Source organism: Nannospalax galili, unplaced genomic scaffold (genome assembly GCF_000622305.1).
Source record: "Nannospalax galili isolate Female #2095 unplaced genomic scaffold, S.galili_v1.0 scaffold918, whole genome shotgun sequence".
Classification (NCBI taxonomy): domain Eukaryota; kingdom Metazoa; phylum Chordata; class Mammalia; order Rodentia; family Spalacidae; genus Nannospalax; species Nannospalax galili.
The window spans coordinates 4,534,592-4,554,932 of record NW_008343216.1 but is presented as its reverse complement, the minus strand read 5'-3'; the positions used below and the strand labels follow the sequence as shown (position 1 = coordinate 4,554,932).

Sequence of the window (20,341 nt, the reverse complement as noted above, 5' to 3'; positions counted from 1 at the left end):
TTTTTTTTTTGAGGAGCAGGACCTATTAGAAAAACAATGTTAGAGTCTAACTATTCAAAATATCCAAAAGATGTAACATTTTAATTGTGTCATGGATCAGAGACATCCTCTGAAAATTCCATGATGTTTCTCTTTTAGTTATTACAAGTTGGTTAATAATCCTTAATTATAACAATCCATAAATTAGAAATGGCAGTATGTTTGTTTGTCCTAGAAAATCTTCAAAAATACCTATGCCAACCCTTAGTGTATCAGGAGAGGTTCCTTTAATAGTCTTAACAGGAAAGTGACTGAAAGTGACAGTGACTCATACTTGCCTTGAGTTTTTAATTTTAAAGTTTTGCATTTTAAGCATCATTTGCAATATATCTCTATTACTTAAATATATTTATTTGCAGTGGAGGAAAATTCGTCTCTTGCTTCAGAAAGTCACTCAAAAACCACTTTGTTCACTTTGTGTATTAAGAGGAAAACTGTTGATTCTTCCAACACTTAACAAATAATTAACAAATTGCATGGTCATCTCAATCTCTTTAATTTAAGAACAACAGAGTTTTCGTGTGAAATAGTTTACTTGTGAGTATTTTAAGAAACAAAAAATATTTTGGCAGCTTTATATGTATCTCCTCATTGACCAAACACCTGACTGACAGCTGTCACCTGTCACAGGCCAAATGTAACTCAGTAAAGATAAAAATGACATATTACTCATCCCTGTTGATAATACCTGGTGCCAGCAAGTTTACAAATCAGAATACCTAGACTATAGACAAGAAGAATAAAAGAAGAATCATTCCTTCTGCCCAGCGTCCTCCTCTGTCATTAACTCACTTTCCTTTTCTTTCATGTTTGTCCCATTTTTCTGCATGCCTATGCATATTTCACATGTAGAAAGAATTAATTTCTGAAAAAGAATTTTCAAAGGTAACACACCTATAAAATACTGAGCATCCAGGTCATGATGTTCATACCTGTCCTTGAATCACATTTCCTTTTGAGCTCATGAAATCTTTAAGAGTTATGGGAAGAAGGCTTTGAAGCTATCACTTCTCATTTAAAAAAATTTCACTGAAGGACAAAAATTTAAGCCAAGGTCTCTGAGATGAGAATGTAGATGCAGATTCAGGCTTGCCTCCCAATTTTATATTCACTGTGTTTTGTTTTGTTTTTTTCTTTAACTTTTCTTTGACTTTAAACATGTGGACAATCAAATCACCAAACTGAAAGGGAAAAATTCATGTGAGTAACATTACTTTCTAAATCTTTTTCCATCACCAAGGAATACCTGATCATAGGAATATCAATATATGCTTATCAGAGCATATTAAAATATGGTGCAAAAAAAATAAAAGCACAAACACATCGAAACAGACACATTACAAGCTCTTTCAGAGTCTCCTCACCATTTACATGCATTTACAAACTGAAAATATTTAGGAATGTATTTGCAATAACAGTAGTTTTAGAAAAATAATAATGCATATATAGAAATCAAAGGTTTAGCTTGGCTTTTCTGAAAGGCTCTGGAATAATTATAAATCCTAAATACATGAAAACATCAGCTTGTGTATGATATGCAAGAGCAGAAAACATTTTAAAACTTGTATGACTGACTTAACTAGCTAGTTCTGTGTGCATATGTGTGTGTGTGTGTGTGTGTGTGTGTGTGTTAACAAACCAAAATGGACCCCAGACGTTTCATGTGTGTGCCCTAGCAAGCGCAGAAACCCTACTATTCAATATTCTTTTATTAATATAAGTATCTGATAGTAATATAATCATTGATCATATTATTAAGTGTTTTTAGATGTTATTTGTTGATAATGCTGTACAGTAAACTAGCTCAGTCAAGATTATGAAAATGCCAATATTCAAACAAATATTCCTATTCTCGCCCTCTAGAAAAGAAATAGTTTATGTTAACCTATGAGATTCTGATTTTCAAAGAATTTATCTTATCCATGGACTTTAGAATAGCACTTGCCTAAAGAAATACCTAGACATACAAACAAAAAAGAAGGAGCTAAAATTACTGATAGAAATATGTGGAAAAGGATGGCCACTGTTTCTGTCTAAAAGATTGGCCTAAAGTAATCAATGGTTTCATAACTAACAATACTAATTAACAACTAAATTGCATATCTAAATTTACAGATGTTATTTGCTTATTCCATTACATTTAGTCCAAATTGACATTAGACATTAATCATCAAATCATTTAACAATATGCAATAACAGCATGCAAATCAATTGCAAGCAAAATAATCAGTAAATAATACCCATTTCCAACTATTGTGAAAGACAGTGGCCTCAAAGCAAAATCACAAGGTGTTCAAGTAAGCTCAATCATTTCCCTGTATCTCAAAGGGATTCTAATGAAAGGGATTTGCCCCCTGTCTGCTTTTAAAGAGTCACAAATGTTTTCTCTCTCAAGCTGATGAATAATGCCCAAAGACCAGAGCAGAAGTAGCAAGATCAGAGCCCTTGTCTTGGTTTCACTGCTAAGTATTTATGCAACTGAAAAGAAGTCATTTAATCTCTGTGAGGCAACTGAATGGTCTGAGGCTTTTGGGTTAGTAATATACAGACCATGAGGAAGGAAATTTTAGTTAACCAATGGAAAATATATTCTCTGCTTCCTGGGCGGATGTCCCAAAGGAATGTGAGCCGTTGATGGCTTGCTAGCTGCAATGACATGACATGTCTTCTCTTCTCCCAGTTGTTGTAAGTAGTCCACCATGTAGGCATTCCAAGTAAATTAAAACCCATGCCATGTCTAGCCTGGGAAGTTAAAGGGGAGAACAGAATCACACTGCTGAACATGACTCATGAGCAGGCCATATTTTTCCCTATAAGAATGCCCTGGTTATGTTACATGAAAGATCTCACTCTCAAAATTACACTATTATATGTAGCCCTGAGCTTTTAGAATGTACTGTAATGGCTGAGTTGGAAGAAAGTCTATAATAAACATTTAATATTTTCAGTTTTATGAAATGGGAGAAAATGTAAGTTAAAAATATGACACATAATTGCTATACTCTAACATGAAAATATGTTTGTTTTGCCAAAAAAAAAAAAGTCTCATTAAGAATCAGAAACAGAGAAGTCCTGCTCTGAAATAATATCTGGACTGAAGAAGGTTAATGACAGCAGATAAGTTTGGAGGGAGGTTGAAGAGCTGAATGTTGTGATATTGTGAAGGCCTCATGATTGCTGAGCAGACAGAGGTAATCACCAAGGTAGAAAGGAACATCTGTATTGTTTGAAAGTTGCTTTACTGAAAGATCCCATAACTCAAGACGCTGAGACCAGTGCCAGTCTTTTTTTGCAGGGAGTCTAAGCTTACAGGCAGCTGACAGTCATCAAAGCATGCACATGTCTGTGTGTCATTTGTCACTAATACTAAAGGAACCTGGGTTAAATACCCACTTTGCAGATTTTGCTTGGGTACAAGAGCCAAAGAGCAGATTACACACAAGAAAAGATAAAGGCTATCACTATGATAACTAAAGAGGAAGAACGGTTGCAAAAAATAAATCAGGTCCCCACATTGCTTAATGGGTTTCTTAATTGAACAATTTTCAATGCGCATGTTACATAGCATTTCTTTTTGATTTATTTGCTTACAGTTTGAACCAAACCAAGTAATGAATGATTCATTTTATTCTGAACTTTCATTCTTTCTATTTTGAAAAGTGATCATACATTTGCAAGGTTAGTTGAGCCAAAAGCAGCAAGGAACAGAAGGAAAAGTTATAGCATTAGAAGGGCCTTATGGCTCTTACATCACTCTTATCATAAGACAGATAACAAAATATTTTAAGTAAGAAATACCCCATGGGCTCACTTTCTCTCCTTCTCTCCCTCTCCCTCCCCTTTCATCTCTCCCTTCCCTCTCCCCTCACCCTCCTTCTCTGTCCTTTCCTCTCCCCTATCTCCACCCCGCAATATAGGTCTGGCCTCAAATTCCAGGCAAAGACTGTTCCCCCCTCAGTTTTCTTGAATTACAGGCAGGTGCTACCACAACAGATTTCTAAGGAACCCTTTAAGAGGAAGATTCCTAAACTAGGTATGGTAGCTCACAGCTATAATCCCAGCACTCTGGGGGCAGTGGCAGCTCTCTTTGAGTATGAGGTCAGTCTGTTCCACATAATAAGTTCTAGGCTAGCCAGGACTATATGTTGAGATCCTGTCTCAAATTTTTTTAAATGCAGGTTCCTGAGACCATAAACTAGAGGACAGAAACTGGTCCTGACAGTTAGGTCTTAAAGATCACCCTCGCTGATTGTGCAGCATTCTACTAACTGTCCTCTGTGGTGTTCATTTTCACACCCTCACAAAGCTTCTCTAGCCCAGTGTCACTTCTCATGTTCCAAAGCAGCCAGAAAACTCACACATTGTGACCTCAGGTCCCAAGAGACCAGCAGGAGCATACAGATGCAGCTATAAACATTATAACATTATTTTTCCGTTTTTATTTCTTTTCTAAGCACTACCTTGTTTAAGTAGTTCTTTCATTTTATTTGAATTGGCAAATGACAAATATCACCCAATATGAAGGAAAACCAAAGCTCATTCACAAGGCTTATGCTAGTTTAAGTCACCAAATAATACAGTTTTAAATATGATAAAAATGACTTCAATTGACTCTTCAGGAAAGTTATTTTAGAAAAAAAAGTCGACAGAGCTATGAGAAGGATGTATGCACATTCACCAACATCAGGGATACTCATTTAATCATTACTAATCTGGAACATTTAAGAGGTTATAGCCTAGTTTTAATGTGAGGGAAATCACAGGCTTAATTCTCTTGTGAGTGAGTTATTTTATAGCCATAGGCTACATAGACTAGAATCCCACAGCTTTGTAAGGTGGAGGTGAGACTGAGTGGATGAATGAGCCTAAATCTTTCACAGATATTACGTGACACAAGCATAGGCCTTGTTCCTTGTGAATCATTGTTGCATTACAGAGTAACTATGGTTATTAACAATGAAATTATTATAGAAGTTCTGCTATGGCTATACTATTAGAATAAGCTTTGTGGTGATATTTTATTTTGTAGTTAAAAAAATAGAAAAGTGTTATTAGTAGTATCCTACAGTATCAAACAGAAAATCTAATTTCATACAGAAAAGAAAAGAACTTAATTGTTAATATGAAGGGGAATCTTCATTATACTGACAATTGATAAGGAATTTACAACTGAACACAAAGGGATGAGAAGAAAAGATAGAAGGAATGAAGTGAGGGAGGAAGAGGAGGGGAAGAGATAGAAAAGATGGAATGAACAGTTAGCTATTCAGCTTCTGCTAAGGAAGTCAAAAGGAACAGGAGTTGGGCATGGTGGTAAACTCTCTCAGCACTTCAGAAGCAGAGGCAGTGGACTGTCAGCCTGGGATGGTCTACATAACAAGTTCCAGACTAGCTGTGGCTGGGGCAGGGCGGGGGGAACCTCTGTCTCAGAAAAAAAGAAAGAAAAAAGGAACAAGAAAGTTGTTAAAGGTTTCTTATGCCTCCTCTCTGGGCACAGGAAGATGTCCGTGATTTTTATAGAGGAGATAAAGGACAGAACAATCTTGGCCCTCCAACCCTAAAACACTCCCCAGCACCCTGCCCTTCAAGTAGCACGTATTATCCTCAGAGGGCAAGTATACACTCTCCTAGACGATTCAGAGTGATCTCTAATTTCACCTCTATTAGCTTTTAAGAAACAGAAGGGATATATATACACAGAAGGCTAATGGCAGCACAGAAGCTATGACACAAGAGATGTGCTTATTAACAGCGATCAGTGTGCAACTCATGTGCAAAGATGAAAGGGAAAAAAGGCCAAAGAAAACAACAAGTACGGGCTCTACAGTATGGGGAGCACCTACAGTATGGAGGGCGCCTACAGTATGGGGAGCACCTACAGTATGTAGGGCGCCTACAGTATGGAGGGCACCTACAGTATGAGGAGTACCTACAGTATGGAGGGCACCTACAGTATGGGGAGCACCTACAGTATGGGGAGCACCTACAGTATGGGGAGCACCTACAGTATGGGGAGCACCTACAGTATGGGGGGAGGGGCATACAAATTTTGAAGAAACATTCTGAAACTTTGCTGAGAGCTCATCTTCCAATTCCAATATTTTCAGAAGCAATAAAATTTCTTCCTCACATAAGATCCAGACTTCTGTGCATTTGTGGTCACCTCAGTGTGCACAGTTAAGTGACTGGCAACAGGAAGGGCTTGAGGCATATTGAAAGTCCTCCCTAAATACCCCTCTTGAAACACATCAGGTGATTTATGGACTGTACTAGATAATCTTTTGGATTACAAACTATTTTTTCTAGAAAATTAAGAAAAAACATTCACTTAAAAAGGCAAATTGAAAGTGTTTCATGGCAGCTGAAACAGCAAGATCTGATAGAGCATAATCCAGGAAGATCTGATAGAGCATAATCCAGGAAAGTTCCGGGGCACACCTGGGCTACTGAGGAATGAAAGACCTTGTAAGTGACATCAGTAGGAGGCCAAGAGGAAATAGAGGCCCTCACAGAGAGCTGCTATTGATTTTTAAAATCGCTTCTGGGTGAGCTGAGCACACCAGGGTAAAAGAAGGGCAAGGTGAAGGTGGGTGAAGGGAAGGGCATGGGGGGAAGGGATGGGACAAGGACAAACCTCATCAACTTCACAAAGCTGCCTAGACTATACAGGTGAGATCACTGACCCTGAAGAAGACAAAAACTTAGACTGATAGGACATCACTAATTCTATGCACTTATGTGCAGGTTCCTTAAATTCAAGTATAAGATTATGTACTCAATAAGCAATTTACAAGATGTCTGAGAGAGCCAAAAAATAAAATCCTGTAGACTTACTTTAGGCAAACAGAAAATTGCTTTCATGTGTTTGATAAAATCCAGTATGAATACCAAAGTTTCTCCGAAAAAGATATTCTATGGAACACTGACAAGAATAATATAAATTATTACCCTTCAGGTGTAAAATTTAATATAATATAGATTTAATCAGCATACTATCATAAATATATTTTATTTAGAATATCAAATATTCTATCATGAAATAAAAACTTCTTTGAAGTATGAAACCTGATAGAAAAGAAAACATCTTTAAAAATGTCATTAAGTAACTATGACAATAAGATGTTTTCAGAAATATGAGAAAATACTTGAAAGTGAAATAGAAAACTTGTGATACTTTGTTGAGCATTTTCTACAGGCCAGGCACTAAGTCACTATGGAAACACAATTTCGGCATCTTCTCTCAGCAAACTGACCATCATGGGTAGGTCCTACCCCTCCCCCATTTTTCAAAAGTGACACTTGGAAAACTAAGGCTTGATGATTCCTAAGAATCTGAACTTGGACTCTAATCCAATGGCAGGTTTACATTTTTGTGCCTTGGCGCATCCCAAAAGGAGCATTTCCTGTGCATTTTTCATATGATACATGACTACTCATTACCAGCACTGACTTTTAGAATGTTTTCAGATTTTGACAAACACTGCACATCAAATATTTATCATTAATGACTGTAAGAGTCCTGTCAGAAATATTTTTGAAATTGTCCTTTTTGAAATTGTCCTACCAAATATTTGAGACTTCATCATCAAATCTTACTTTTCACCCTATTTATTACATGTGGTTTGGATTTGCTTTTAGCAAAAAGTTCAGACTTTAACAATCATGATTCACCAACACTCAGATGGTTCTGAAGACCGTGCAGCAAATTTCTAAGAAGTCTAAACAGACTTGAGCAGAAACACCCAGGAGGGAGTAACTTCCCAGAGCAGCCACTGTGCAGGAGGCAGCATGCAACGAGGCATGCTTTTCTGACGTCTTTTCCAGTGGAGAAAATGAAATATACTGATTATAGTCATCTCCTGCTATACAAATTTGAATATACAAAAGCATCATAGCTATGGACAGAATTCTAGACATGAATATATTTGGTTTCATGAGCTGTCTATGCAGGTAAAATCATCTCTCTAAGCTTTCATTCTTAAAAATCTGTTAAATGGAGATTATAACAGTAGCCCCCTAAGGGGTTGTTGCTTGTATTAAAGAAAGTTTGTAAAGCAATTAGTACAGTTTGAAAAACAGCAAGTGGTCATGAAATGTTAAGCATTTCAAACATACTTATTTTAACCTACATTCTAAGAAGACAATTATTTTTACATATGCATCCTAAATACTGCATTTAAATTGTGAATATAATTTATTTGGAAGACTCAATTACAAGTTTTGCAATATAAAAGGAAACAGCCCTTTGGTTTGGGTCTCTGACTCAGTAAATATGCCAATTAAACAATCTGGTTTTAATCACTAATTTAAGTTTAAAATTTTCTATCTCTTTTTTTTTTCTTTGCATTTTCCTTTTCATTCTCACTATATCCCAAATGACTTAGGGAGATGTCATCCAAACAATGAAGATTAATTTTCCTTCTTCCTAGCAAGTTAAAATATGAGCATAATTACCTATATCCTTATTTTTTAAATCTACATATAATTATTACATATTGGTAGCATATAAGTGTATGCTCTGTATTTTTCTTCTAAAAGTAATTCCCATTATTGTGTTTAATTTTAAATTTTTGTTGTAAATGAAATATTTTTAAATGATATAAGCTCTAATTTAAATAGAATAAAATCATTTTGAAAATTACCTATAAAGACAGAGGAGGCAGTATTTTTCACCATAGCTACTTTCCCCTTTCTAAACCTTGTGGTCTTAATTGGATGTTCATAATAAAGAAAGTTACCATGAACGCCACATGCAAAGTCTTTAAATGTGCTGTGTCTGTTTTTTTTTTCCTGTAATGTTATTTATACTAATCATGAAATCAATAGAAATTATAAACATCCCATGTCAGACTTTACTAAAACCAAAAATGCAAAGTGACTACGGCTTCTGTTTTTCATATGGTACAGCTCCATAACAAAGCAGTGATGCCTATCATACATGCATCAGAAAACTAGTAGGTCCATCTTGAACAGAATGCTCCATGGTGCATTCCATGAGCTCCCCCTTCCCAGAAGGCCTGTGCCCAGCCCAGTTGCCATAGATGGCCATCAGACATTTAGAATGACATCAGGGGACAATCTGAGCAGGCACTTCCCTAAAGAATTCAGCTAGCAGGAGACTGAGGATATCAATGTCTTCCTGGCCGACAACTGCATTCCAAAGGTCAACTGGGGTGAAAAAAGGATGGACTTGGAGTTTCCACTGCCTTTTCAGCAACCAAACAGCTAACAGATGGTAACATACACATAGGAAGTCAGAAAGAAGCCTAGAAACTTCAGGCCTGTGAAAAAGAACATAACCTGACCCATTAAGCCATAGAATTTTAAGTCTAAAGAGATTTCCACTTCTTCAAAGGTAAAATTCAAGAACAGTTCTCATACTGAATCAATTCCCATCTCTCTGATAACCTACTTCTTTCTGCTATGACAGCCACAGTGTGAGTAACAGGGAACTCAGTGGATAGAAATGGAAATTACTCATATAGCATTAAGAATAGCCTCCCAGCCAGCTTATCGTTTTCCCAGCCCCATGTTCTGTGTTGAATGGCTCGTTTCATCCTCATAACAAAGTTTTGAGGATATCACATTATACTTCATATTTTACAGATGAGGAAACTGAGTCATGAGGAAATTCAAACTGTGGCTAATTACAGTTACAACCCTGTGACAGTGACAATCGGTTTTTAGTCATAAGACCCTTTAAGCGTCCCATCAGTGTTTCCATCTATCAGCTATGGGTGGCTGAGGCCTTCTACCATACTGCAAGCACTTGGGGGCGGGGAGCTGAAGCATTTTTGCTTATGGTACTGGATTTCAGGTAGTGTGAAAAGAATCCTTCCAACATGAGCAAATGGTACATCAATAAGAGAAAAAAGATTATAATTCAAATATAAATCAGTTCAATAGTCCAATATTTAAAAGAAGTATTATTGTAAAATATTTATCATTCATGAGTACTCTTATGTGAACCCTGAGATCTTCTTCATTAAGGTTTAATTATTGTAAATGGGCAAATTAACATCAACATTCATCCCCAACCAGTAAAAAAAAAAAAAAAAAAAAAAACGTAGGGAACAAATACAGGAAAAAAAATGCTAACAATTTATTGAAGTTAGTTTCTGCTTGGTCTGTGTTGTTTATTTACACGTCTCACACAGTACCACTTGTAATTTAATTTTGCTCATGTTATTAACATTTCTGGGCAAATTCCACCCTGATAGAATCAATGCATTTGACGATACTTTATCAAATTTGAGGAAGATTGTGCTTCGCTAGCAAGTCTCACCTCGGATAACACCTTTCTCTCTGACTTTAATATTGCTTCAACTCTCATTTTAAAAGTATAATGCAAGTTTCTCAGAATTTTTAAGTACAAGTAAACACAGTATTACATCCCAATTGTTCTTTTAGAAAGGCATTATACGGATGTCTGATACTATCAATCATACATTCTAAGTTTGGGAGACAGTATTATTCCCCATGAACCCTTAATTATTAAATGGAATTTCCTCTGGGATGAATGCTTAGCCGTATTTTCTGTTGTAAAAGGATAATTCTGCCTAAAATCTGTCAAGGCACTTTTTCTGCACAATTTTCCTAGCCACTCCAGGCAGGGTGCCCTAGTCCGACGGAAAGTATACTGGACCCTAGCAGAGGAGCTAATCATCTTGGGGGAAATCACTTTGCCTCTCTGTGCTTGCCTTCCTTTCCCTATAAAAAATTAGGTATTTGTGTTAGATGTTTCCCAGAATGCTTTTCAGCATGAAAGATACCGAAATTCTGATTCTACAGCCTTTCACATAGAAACATGGACTATCCTAAAATGTTGCTGGTATCAAACATAAAGCACGTTCTAACCACTAGTCAACTTTAAACTCTATTGCAGCACTCTTCAGTGTAACGGCGTGTGCGATGATGGACACATTATCTCCCTACCTAAAAGGTAGTCACTACCCACGTGGAGGCTGTTAAGCACTTTAGGTATAGACTGTGGAACTGAATAAATGAACTTTCTTTTGGGTTTGAATTTTAACTTGGTTGAAAGGCCACACGCCACCTTATTAGCAACAGTTTACTGTTTCAAGAACAGGACAGGAAGCATTTTTGTGCCGAGGCTTCTAGAGCCCTGTACTTCGCAGTGCCTCTGATGAGCCACTCTGCTGCATACTTGCTGCCCCTGGAGCAGCACCTCAGACAGGCAAAGAACATTATAAGTTTCTGCATTTCCTGATGATTGTTTTTGCAGAATATCATCAATGTTTTCGAGGGCTAACACATTAAAGTTGTGCAAGAAGAAAGGAAGTCTTCCTGTTTGTTGTGCATCTCCCTAGCATCCCACTTCTCTTTGTACATTGTGACCTTTCCTGTGCCAAGAGTTGATACACAAAGGCTGCTTAATTACTAGAATTAGTGGTTGGATTTTAATTTTTGGAAATAATTCTGGCCAAGAATGCCTTTAGTCCCAGCACTGGGGAGACTGAGGCAGGTGGATCTCTGTAAGTTCAAGGCCAGCCTGGTCTACGCAGTGAGTTCCAGGTCAGCTGGGGCTACAGCATGACTCTGTCTCAAAAATCAGTATAATAATAATAATAATAATAATAATAATAATAATAATAAATTCCATAGCTCCTGAGTGCTTAGGCTTTAAATCTAATACCAGGTCCTCTTCTTTCCCATTGGTCTGTTAGATACAAAACCAAAAAAACAAACAAATAAACACCTAGGACGTCACAGGACAGGGCTGCTGGACTTGCCAAAACTACTCTCCCAGGATTGCAAAATGCACAAGCCAGACAGGAACCTCATGCCAGCGCTTTGTGCTCTGTGTGTGGGTAGTGGGTTCTTTTTACTTTGCCCCCGCGATTCTGGAGGTCGCTCAGAGCTCATCTCCAGCTCTTTGGAAGAAATACTCTTAGGATCCTAAAACCAGAGCTGCAGAGAAACTCCGCCAGCACCGCCACCGCACGTTTCCAAAGCCCACCCACTGCCTTTTGCGCCCTCCTCCATTCCCCAGAGCACATCACGCGCCCTCATTATCAGCATGCCATGGGTCGCTCCCCCCACCCCCCAGCCAACACATCCCTTCCTACCCAGCCGAATGCATGCTGCCACACCCCTTCCTGTCCCGCGCCAAGACCGCGGTGCCCACCCCCTGGGCCGCCCAGGCCCCGCAGGTCCGCGGGAGGCCGGAGCCCGCCTCCTCCTCCTCGCCCGTGGCGCGCGCACGTGGCGCACTCACCCCCTGCTAGCAGCCTCGGAGCTCTAGAAACTCGCGGGAGAAAGAGCCCCCACCCCCTCGGCTCCGTCCATAGGGAGAAAAGTGGGTGGGAGGAAGTAGCCACCCGCAGAGAAAGAGCATATAGGTGGGGAGAACGGTGTCGGAGGGGAGGACCAGCAATAATTGGGTGGCGTTGCGGTTGTTGCTTCTCTCCGGAACGCCCAGCCAGCGCGGATCCACTTTCCACACAAATCAACCGGAGGGATTGCTGCTGCCTGCAATCAATAATTCAGCGGAGTGAGCTGCTGAAACCGGAGGCGTCCCTCGTCTGGTCCTTCAGGGGCCCTGCGGACTGAATCCCAGCCCTCTGCTTCCCAAACAAAGAAGTGGGTACCAAAATGCCGGATGAGATTTTTAACCCCACACTTCCACCCCATCCCCTGGTATCGATCTTTCAAAATGAAAGGACACAGACCTAGTAAGGTCTCTAGAAGAAACGGTTAAAAGGGAGGCGTGAAAACCCATTCCTTAAATGGAAGGTCTCTTGGAGTAGAACCAGTGTTCCAATAAGCATTTAACAATTTTGGGAGTAACTGTAAAGTCCCATTAAATTTAGCAGTGTACGTGGATGCTTTTGAATCAGCCACACACACTTGTGAGGAAATTACCAATTAAGCCTTATTTGGACTTGCTGATAGAGGCAAAGGAAGAAATGCATAATTTGGAGAGGCCGGGTTTATTTTTGTTTGGGGAGGTATATTTTTTGTTTTCAGCTTTAAGGTATCTTTGAGACATTATCTAATGAAGAGTGCATCTCTATGAGGTGAAAAGGTCGTGGGAGATATGTATCATGATTCCCACTTACTAAAGCTAGCAGAACTAAGAGAAAGGGATTGGCCAGAAAACTTGGTACTGAGTACCAAATCAAGTTTAGCCTTACTGACTGTGGGCCTAGGCTTGAAAGAATTAGATTCAATTAACATAACCTCTGAACAAAACCCGCCCAAATTCTTCATTTCTCTCCAACTCTGACACCACATAATAAAAATAAACCGTATAGATGGCAACCCCCCAAAAGAGGTTTTCTAAATGACTCTTCACCATGAAAAGTCCTCCCGCTAAGACAAATGAGAAAATGGGTATTGGCCCTTGCGGTGTGGTGTGTCTGGAACTAGTCCCATTCTGAAGCCAAGGAAAGATTCGTTTGTGTACTAAAGTCATAGAAAGCTAGTCTTAAGACAGAGACTAGAACACAAGGGCATTTGTCTGAACGTCATACAGAAAAACACTGCTTGGAAGTATAAGGTATTATTAGTAATAGAATTCATAAACAGTACTGAACCCACATCATTAATCCCAAAGTATTTTGAGTGGGCCTGTAGGCAATACATAAAATAAGCCTTTTCAGCAACTTAGGTTATGCTGCAAATATTTCCTAGTTTGACAAATTTTGTTAGTTTGAGAAATGATGAATTTTACTTTTTTTCCTTGTTGCTCTATATCAGATATAAAATTAAAGGTACAAAAGTCAAGAAATAGGTTCACTGTATATGACATGAAGCATAGAGTTAAACCTTTCCCTGTTAAGCCAAATTCTTTGTATATTGCACATTCTCTGCCGCAGTCAGTCCCTATGTTGTATAGTCCACATGGGTTAAGGCTGTACCTAGTGAATTTTTTAAATTTAGATGTTTGGCACTATTTAACAATTATAGGCATATTTATAATTGACCATTCTAACTACTTTCTCTTTGATGCACATTGTTTGGGTTTAAAGACAGATTTATTGCTACTTTAGAAGTTTTAAAAATACATAGACTTGATCGACTTTAATGTCAGCTTTTAAAAAAACTATATACTACTTTTTTATATTTATACATTTAAGGTGCCAAAAAAAAGAGTTGCAAACTGTGAAGTAACCGCAATGAAGAAATGAAGCAAAGATTGGAAGGCAAATGACTGTGGCAGTAAAGAAGTGGAGGGGGTGAGTGTTCACATTTGTTTAATCATCTACCACAAAGTATCCTAAAAGTAAAAACATCAGTTTCTTTGTCTTGGAGGTATTTGTAATGTTGACATGTATGACAGTGGGACTCTTCTGTTCTTTATATTATAAGCCACATTGTGCCATTTTGCTTAAAGCTCTCATCCCCTTTCATAACGTACCTTTGCAAGTATCTACTACAATTAACTTGCTTCATGGGAAGTTATGCATCTCATCTATAGGACAACTACAAAAGCATTAAAATGTTTCATGCTATAGAATGTGTATCTTACTGTATTCTTTAAATTTTTCTAAACTTTCATGTTCAATTATTGTATTTGTGTTGAAAGTATTTGGCTGAAGAACAGATACTATACACTTGAATAATCTTGAGGGGTAGATTAATCTATAGCCTTTCTTCATCTCAGGGTAGGTTGCTGTGGCAACCGCCCCAGCTCACTTTAAAATAATTTTTTAAAGCTCACTTCAAGAGCTACACCCAGCGTGGGCCAGGCTTAAAAGCAGGCAGACCCAGTGCACAGGGCTTTCGTAGACTGCTGCTTTAATGTAGGGAAGCAGAGGAGAGGAGGCTGGAGGAAGATGGTATGGAACAGAAATGGGAATATTAGCTTTCTCTAGAGTTGAAACACCATGCTTCTGACTTCTTTAGTTCTTTAAATATATTCCTAAACAAATCCTTTGGGGGGGGGCTAACGTGTATTTACTTTTAAAATAAAGCACTTATTATAATTATTTAATGGAAGGAATATTTGGTGATTAGCTACACACACACTCACACACACACACACACACACACACACACACACACACACACAGAGCTAGTTTAATAGCACATCAATTCCAGACATCATTTCATTCTTGTTTCTTAAAGGAAGTCACCTTTTATTTAACAAGATAGGCCTCTGGTTTTCTATTGAATTAAAAGATATAATCATTTTTTAAGATTTTTCAAGCATAAAACTGGAAGAACTGAACTAACTTGCAGAGCTCATTTAACCTAGCAAACTGAAGCCTAAAAAGGATTTATCAATTAGTAAGACATTTTTGTTGTTGTTGTTTTGTTTTGTTTTCAACATTGGAAATCAAACTGGAATCAAAGGCCTTGTGCATACCACGGAAGTAAGTGCCCTACCACTGAGTCCCAACCCCAACCACAAATCTTGAACTGAATACAGTTCTAAGTTTCTGAATTCCCAACCAAGCTACTCCTCAGAGGAGAAAATATGCTGAGCCTTACCAAGTACTATTAGGTAGCAAGAATCAGGAGAGTTTGAGTAAATTCATGTAAACAAATCATGAAAGTCCAGAGTTATTTAAAGAATACAAAATACACTCTGGATTAACCACTTAATGGATTATCACTCAATAATTTTAAAGCTCGAATGACTTGTTGCTCTATATTCCTATGTAATGACTTCTCTTCCACATAAAATACAAAGGCTTATGTGAGAAAAACTAATGCTAATATGAGGTCACACATAATTAAGAAGCTAAATCTGCTGAGGGTAAAAAATCTTATATTTTAAAAGGCCAACTTCAATATATTCAAGACCAAAATTTTCAAAATATCCTCAGTGTGGAGTTGTGTATCCTTTTGATTTATCAATACCATTGATGAATATGGATTTGCTATCATGTTTACTATAAAATAACTCTCCTAAATGTGAAAAGGTAAAACAATTTCCTTTGAAGGAAAATAAATCTAAAGCTGAAGTGACTTATGGTAAAAAAAGAAATACCCTCTATGATTAACCAAAACAGCATGACTGAAATTCATAAATTGATTCTATTTGCTCATGTGACATAGACCATTACAGTTCATCACATTAAATTAAAGCAATATGACAATACATTCACAGGGTCCTTCAAATGCTTTGCTTTGTGAGGACCTTTGTAAACCTTAAAGAAAATCTAACTGTTCATCCTTGTTAGCATATCTAGACATGTCTGAGTGTCTTTAAAATTTTTAATTTTTCAGAGGTTGTACCTCTGAAGTTGCTTTCTGCCATACTATTTAAATGACCTCATGGTAGTCTCAAACTTCCCATATGTAAAAGAGGCTAGCACACTATAGTATGGATGCTAATCTGTAAAAAATACTATCTCAGAAAACTTTTGCTTTGTGTCAGTTTGCCATATTTGCTTATAATAAAAGTGACATCCGCAGCTGTACTAATAGTCACAATGCTAATGAGCAGGACGCTTGAAGGTTGTTCAGATGTAGTTGTACTTTCCTATAAATTAGCTTTCAAGGGAAGCGTTCAGAGGGTGCCTAAAAGGTGAGCCCACTCTTCGGAGAGAAGCTGCTAACTTCAAATAGCCTGCACAATGAAACAGGAGGCTTTTTGAACCACATTGTCCTCCTGCATTAAAATAGTTATCTGCAGGCATGCTGAAGAACTCAACAGGAAATGCAACTAGTCATTGGGTTAAACACATAGTGCTGAAAGGAATTTTTTTAAGTGAGGAAATATCTTTAATTAGCTAGGTTTTTCAGTATGCTACTCTTGTGCATTCAGTGCTAAGATCCACTGTGAACTTTTCCTCTTTCGAAATTTTAAAAATCAATTTAATATTTGTATAATTTATAGTTCTACTGGCAATATTGTCTTTTGTGATTTGTATTCTGATAATATATTTTAGATTTAGCATTTGGGGTCTGGTGTGATTGGCTAGGGCAGGGAGGTACCCAATCCCTACTACCTTTTCCTAAATATTGAATTTTAACCTATATTTTTGCTAAGGAAAATCGTCCAATAGGCGTAAACCTTAGCCTAAGTTTTCTTCCTTATCGGTCTCCGTTTCTGCTTCCTGTGCAGCTGAAACTCTTCAGGATAAGTGAAGTCATCCGCTATCGGATAGCCTAATGCATTTGGGAAGTTGGTTTGGTTTACAAGTTAATGACCTGGATAAAGTCCAGTAAGGTGTGGAAGAGATAGAGTGGTGGGAAGAAGAGGGACTTCTCCCAGTAAGCTACCACTTACCTCGGTAAATATTTTCAACCCGATTTGGAAAGTTCATGGCCCCGGGATAAAATCGAGATTTCAAACAGTTGTGATTATTTTATTATTTCGTGCATTACTAACATTGGAGAATCATTTCGGCTCACTTTCTAGCCCTTCATCCTCCCAGGGCCAAAAAGCCTTGTGTATCTGGGCGGGCAGGAAAAGCATGCTGGCACCACCGGCTGCAGACCTCCTAGATCTTGGCTTTTACGCGTGAGTAACGGAGGCGCGCGCGGACCGGTGCAAGGATGAAGTGGCTAATGCGTCTCCAAAGGGGAGAAAAGTCTAGAGCAGCTATTAGGGTCGCGCTCCGATTGGTCAGAGGAAAGATCCGGACTTTAGAAGGACTTTCCCGCTAGCTGGCTCGCAGCCTCCCCGGGGAGCCAGCGCGCGGCTGCGGGAGACTAGATTCTCCCCGAGAGTCCTCTGCAGGCGCGGGGAGAGAAGCTGGGAGTCGCCGCTCCCCGTGTTGTCTTCCTTTCGTGCAATAAAGAATTGTCATTAGGTTTGCGTATGGCATGTGCCATTACCCCACCGTAAAACTAAAATTAGCAAAATGTCAGGAATGGAAAGATTGATTCACCAAGATGCAATTATCATTTAAAAGTGCTTGATTGAGGTGCTGATGTTCAGTGATTTATTCTGCATACTATATACATAATTAAAGTAGTGTAGTGGAGTAATTTATCAATCTAGTTGAGACTGGGGGGGTGAGGAGGGAGCTGTTGGATGTTTGTTTTATTAAAATGCTCGGAGGTCTAGTCCCGCCCCCCTTTTGCAAGAGTGAAACTGATGATTTCCCCAGCTCGTGAGGAAGAGTCAACGGTTTGGGCTTGTAGGGATAGAGAAAAGGAAAGGAAAAGGCAGCGTGAGGCAAAGGCAAGAACGAAATAAAAAAAAGGAGGGGGGAAGGCCCTGGAGCTTACGTGCTGCTTAGAACTCCAGCCCCGTGTGCTCCGTGTGACTTGCCACCCCCGCGTCCCCTCCCTGTATCCTTGCATCCCCCACCCCCTCCCGCCGCCTTTTTACGCGATGTTTCAAAGGCTGTGAGCTGCTCTCCTTCTCCCATTCGTCTTCTGTCACTTCCTTCCTGGACGCAGTTTTCTGGACGAGTCTGGTTACTTTTAACCCGACCGGCCACCGAGTGCCACACTTTCTCCACCTCTTAGTCCTTCCCTTCCTCCACCTTCCTCCTCCTCCTCCTCCTGCTCCTCCTCCTCCTCCTCCTCCTTCTCCTCCTCCTCTTCCGAGCGCGGCTTCGGCGCGCGCAAATGCGCGATCCCGCGCGCGCCTCCCCCGTCGCGCGCGCACCCCTCGCGCGCGCACACGCACACATCGTCTCCAGCTCTCTGCTCGCTCTGCTCGCAGTCACAGACACTTGAGCACACGCGTACACCCAGACATCTTCGGGCTGCTATTGGATTGACTTTGAAGGTTCTGTGTGGGTCGCCGTGACTGCAGGTTTGAATCAGGTGGAGAAGCACTTCAAGGCTGGACGAAGTAAAGATTATTGTTTTTTTTTCTCTCCCTCTTAAGAAAGGAAAATATCCCAAGGACTAATCTGGTCGGATCTTCCTTCATGTAAGTACCTCTGACATTTCTCGATAGAAAAATAAAAGAAAGAAAGAAATAGCCTGGGTATTGTCTCTGAAATCTGCATCGGTCTATTCCAAGGCTGAGGGTCTATCCTGGCCCCCTTTTTGAAGACTGAAGTTGAGGCTTGTTGTGCATTCTTTTCCTTAGATTCCATGATTTCCTTGTGTGTTGCTCAAAGTAACTTTTCAGATAGTCTTATCTGTTTGCCATCAGTTATTGAAATCACTTCTGGCTCCCTCCTGTCACATCAGTGTGTTTAAAGTTTCATGAAGTTAGTTCACGTCATTAGCATGTTTGATAAGGAAGAGAATGTGGAGCCTTGGTGGATTTTAGTATTTCACAGAAGGTTCTGTGACCTTGAAGTAGATGTCTTAAGATTTAGCAGTTAGGTCAGTGTGAAAGGATGTTCCCATGAGTCTCCCCCGAAGACCGATTCGCCCTGGGTTAGGATTCTGAGCCACTAATTCTTAGGATTAGTTTCAGCTACAGCATGGCTGTCTGTCAGAGTCTACCTTTGTGCATCTTCCCTCACCAAAGTGTTGGCTTGGTAGCTTCTTAATTGATGGGGACAAGAAGTAGTACCCTGGTCATGGTAGTCTATACCTTTCACAACACATATCCGGATTTCAGCATATGCACTGTTGTTTAGATCAAGTCAAATTTAAGCTGTTTAAAAACAAACAAGGTTAAGTCACTTAGATTGCCTTCTGTTTGGACTTTGGATGAAAGTTACCAAACTAAGTGACAAAGTTGGGCATAAAGGAAGTATACATAGACAGGGCACATTGTTCATTGTGTTATTACATATTATGCAAGTGTTTAAGTGCAATGTTAATGTTATTTCCTTTCTAGAACATAGCTTCAAATTCTTAAAGGAAATTTTGTATTTGAACTATTTCTTACTGTTTTAGGTCCCATAGTTATTCTTTATGAAAAGCCTTTTTCTTCACATTTTAGAAATGGGTTTCTTTTGTATAAAATATTTTATATGTAAATGCTGACAGTGTAAGTAGAATCAGGCTCTCTGCCAGTTCTTTAACCAGTCCTCAGTGGAGAATTGCTTTGACACAAAGTGCATTTTACTATTGTTAATCTGATAGTAACTCTAATAGTAACTGTCTTATGAAATGCTTGGTGACTGTATATGTTTTCTAAGTGCTATAAAGAAAACTCCAGTCACTTCTACATGCCAATCCAAAAAACTGACCAGACTCCTTTCACTGGCACCTTGCAATGGAATTGTGGTTGCAGAGTAAAGATGTTTATGTGGAGCATAATAACTCCACTCCCCTGAGACTTGCTCAGACATGGAAATGTGACCACCTGTGAACCACGCTTAACCTTGTAGGCATACCAGTTTTAATTGTGAATAGATCAGCAATCCCCAATTTAAAATTAAAATATTTCATTTAATTATTTAAATAATGTCAGTTTTGACTAGTCTTAAAACTGTTCAGTATGTATCAATATGGCACAAGT

General features: G+C 38.9%; 1 protein-coding gene and 1 long non-coding RNA gene across 17 annotated transcripts in view; one reads left to right on the top strand and one right to left on the bottom strand.

The window, feature by feature from the left end:
* LOC103739123 overlaps positions 1–12,407 on the bottom strand; it is a 128,131-nt gene extending 115,724 nt beyond the window's left edge. For all 3 annotated transcript variants that reach the window (XR_607483.2, XR_003850504.1, XR_003850503.1), the window contains exon 1: positions 12,278–12,407. This is a non-coding gene — a long non-coding RNA (uncharacterized LOC103739123). The remainder of the gene's footprint in view (positions 1–12,277) is intronic.
* Positions 1–20,341, top strand: part of Mef2c (myocyte enhancer factor 2C) — a 171,180-nt gene that overhangs the window by 2,007 nt on the left and 148,832 nt on the right. For 2 of the 14 annotated variants that reach the window (XM_029566616.1, XM_029566617.1), the window contains exons 1-2: positions 12,512–12,642; positions 14,142–14,240. The gene's annotated coding sequence lies outside the window, so the exon portion shown is untranslated. Of the gene's footprint in view, positions 1–12,511; positions 12,643–14,141; positions 14,241–18,317; positions 18,848–20,341 lie in introns of those variants that run through there. The other 12 variants (XM_008839427.3, XM_008839428.3, XM_029566618.1 and 9 more) reach the window with 11 other exon arrangements.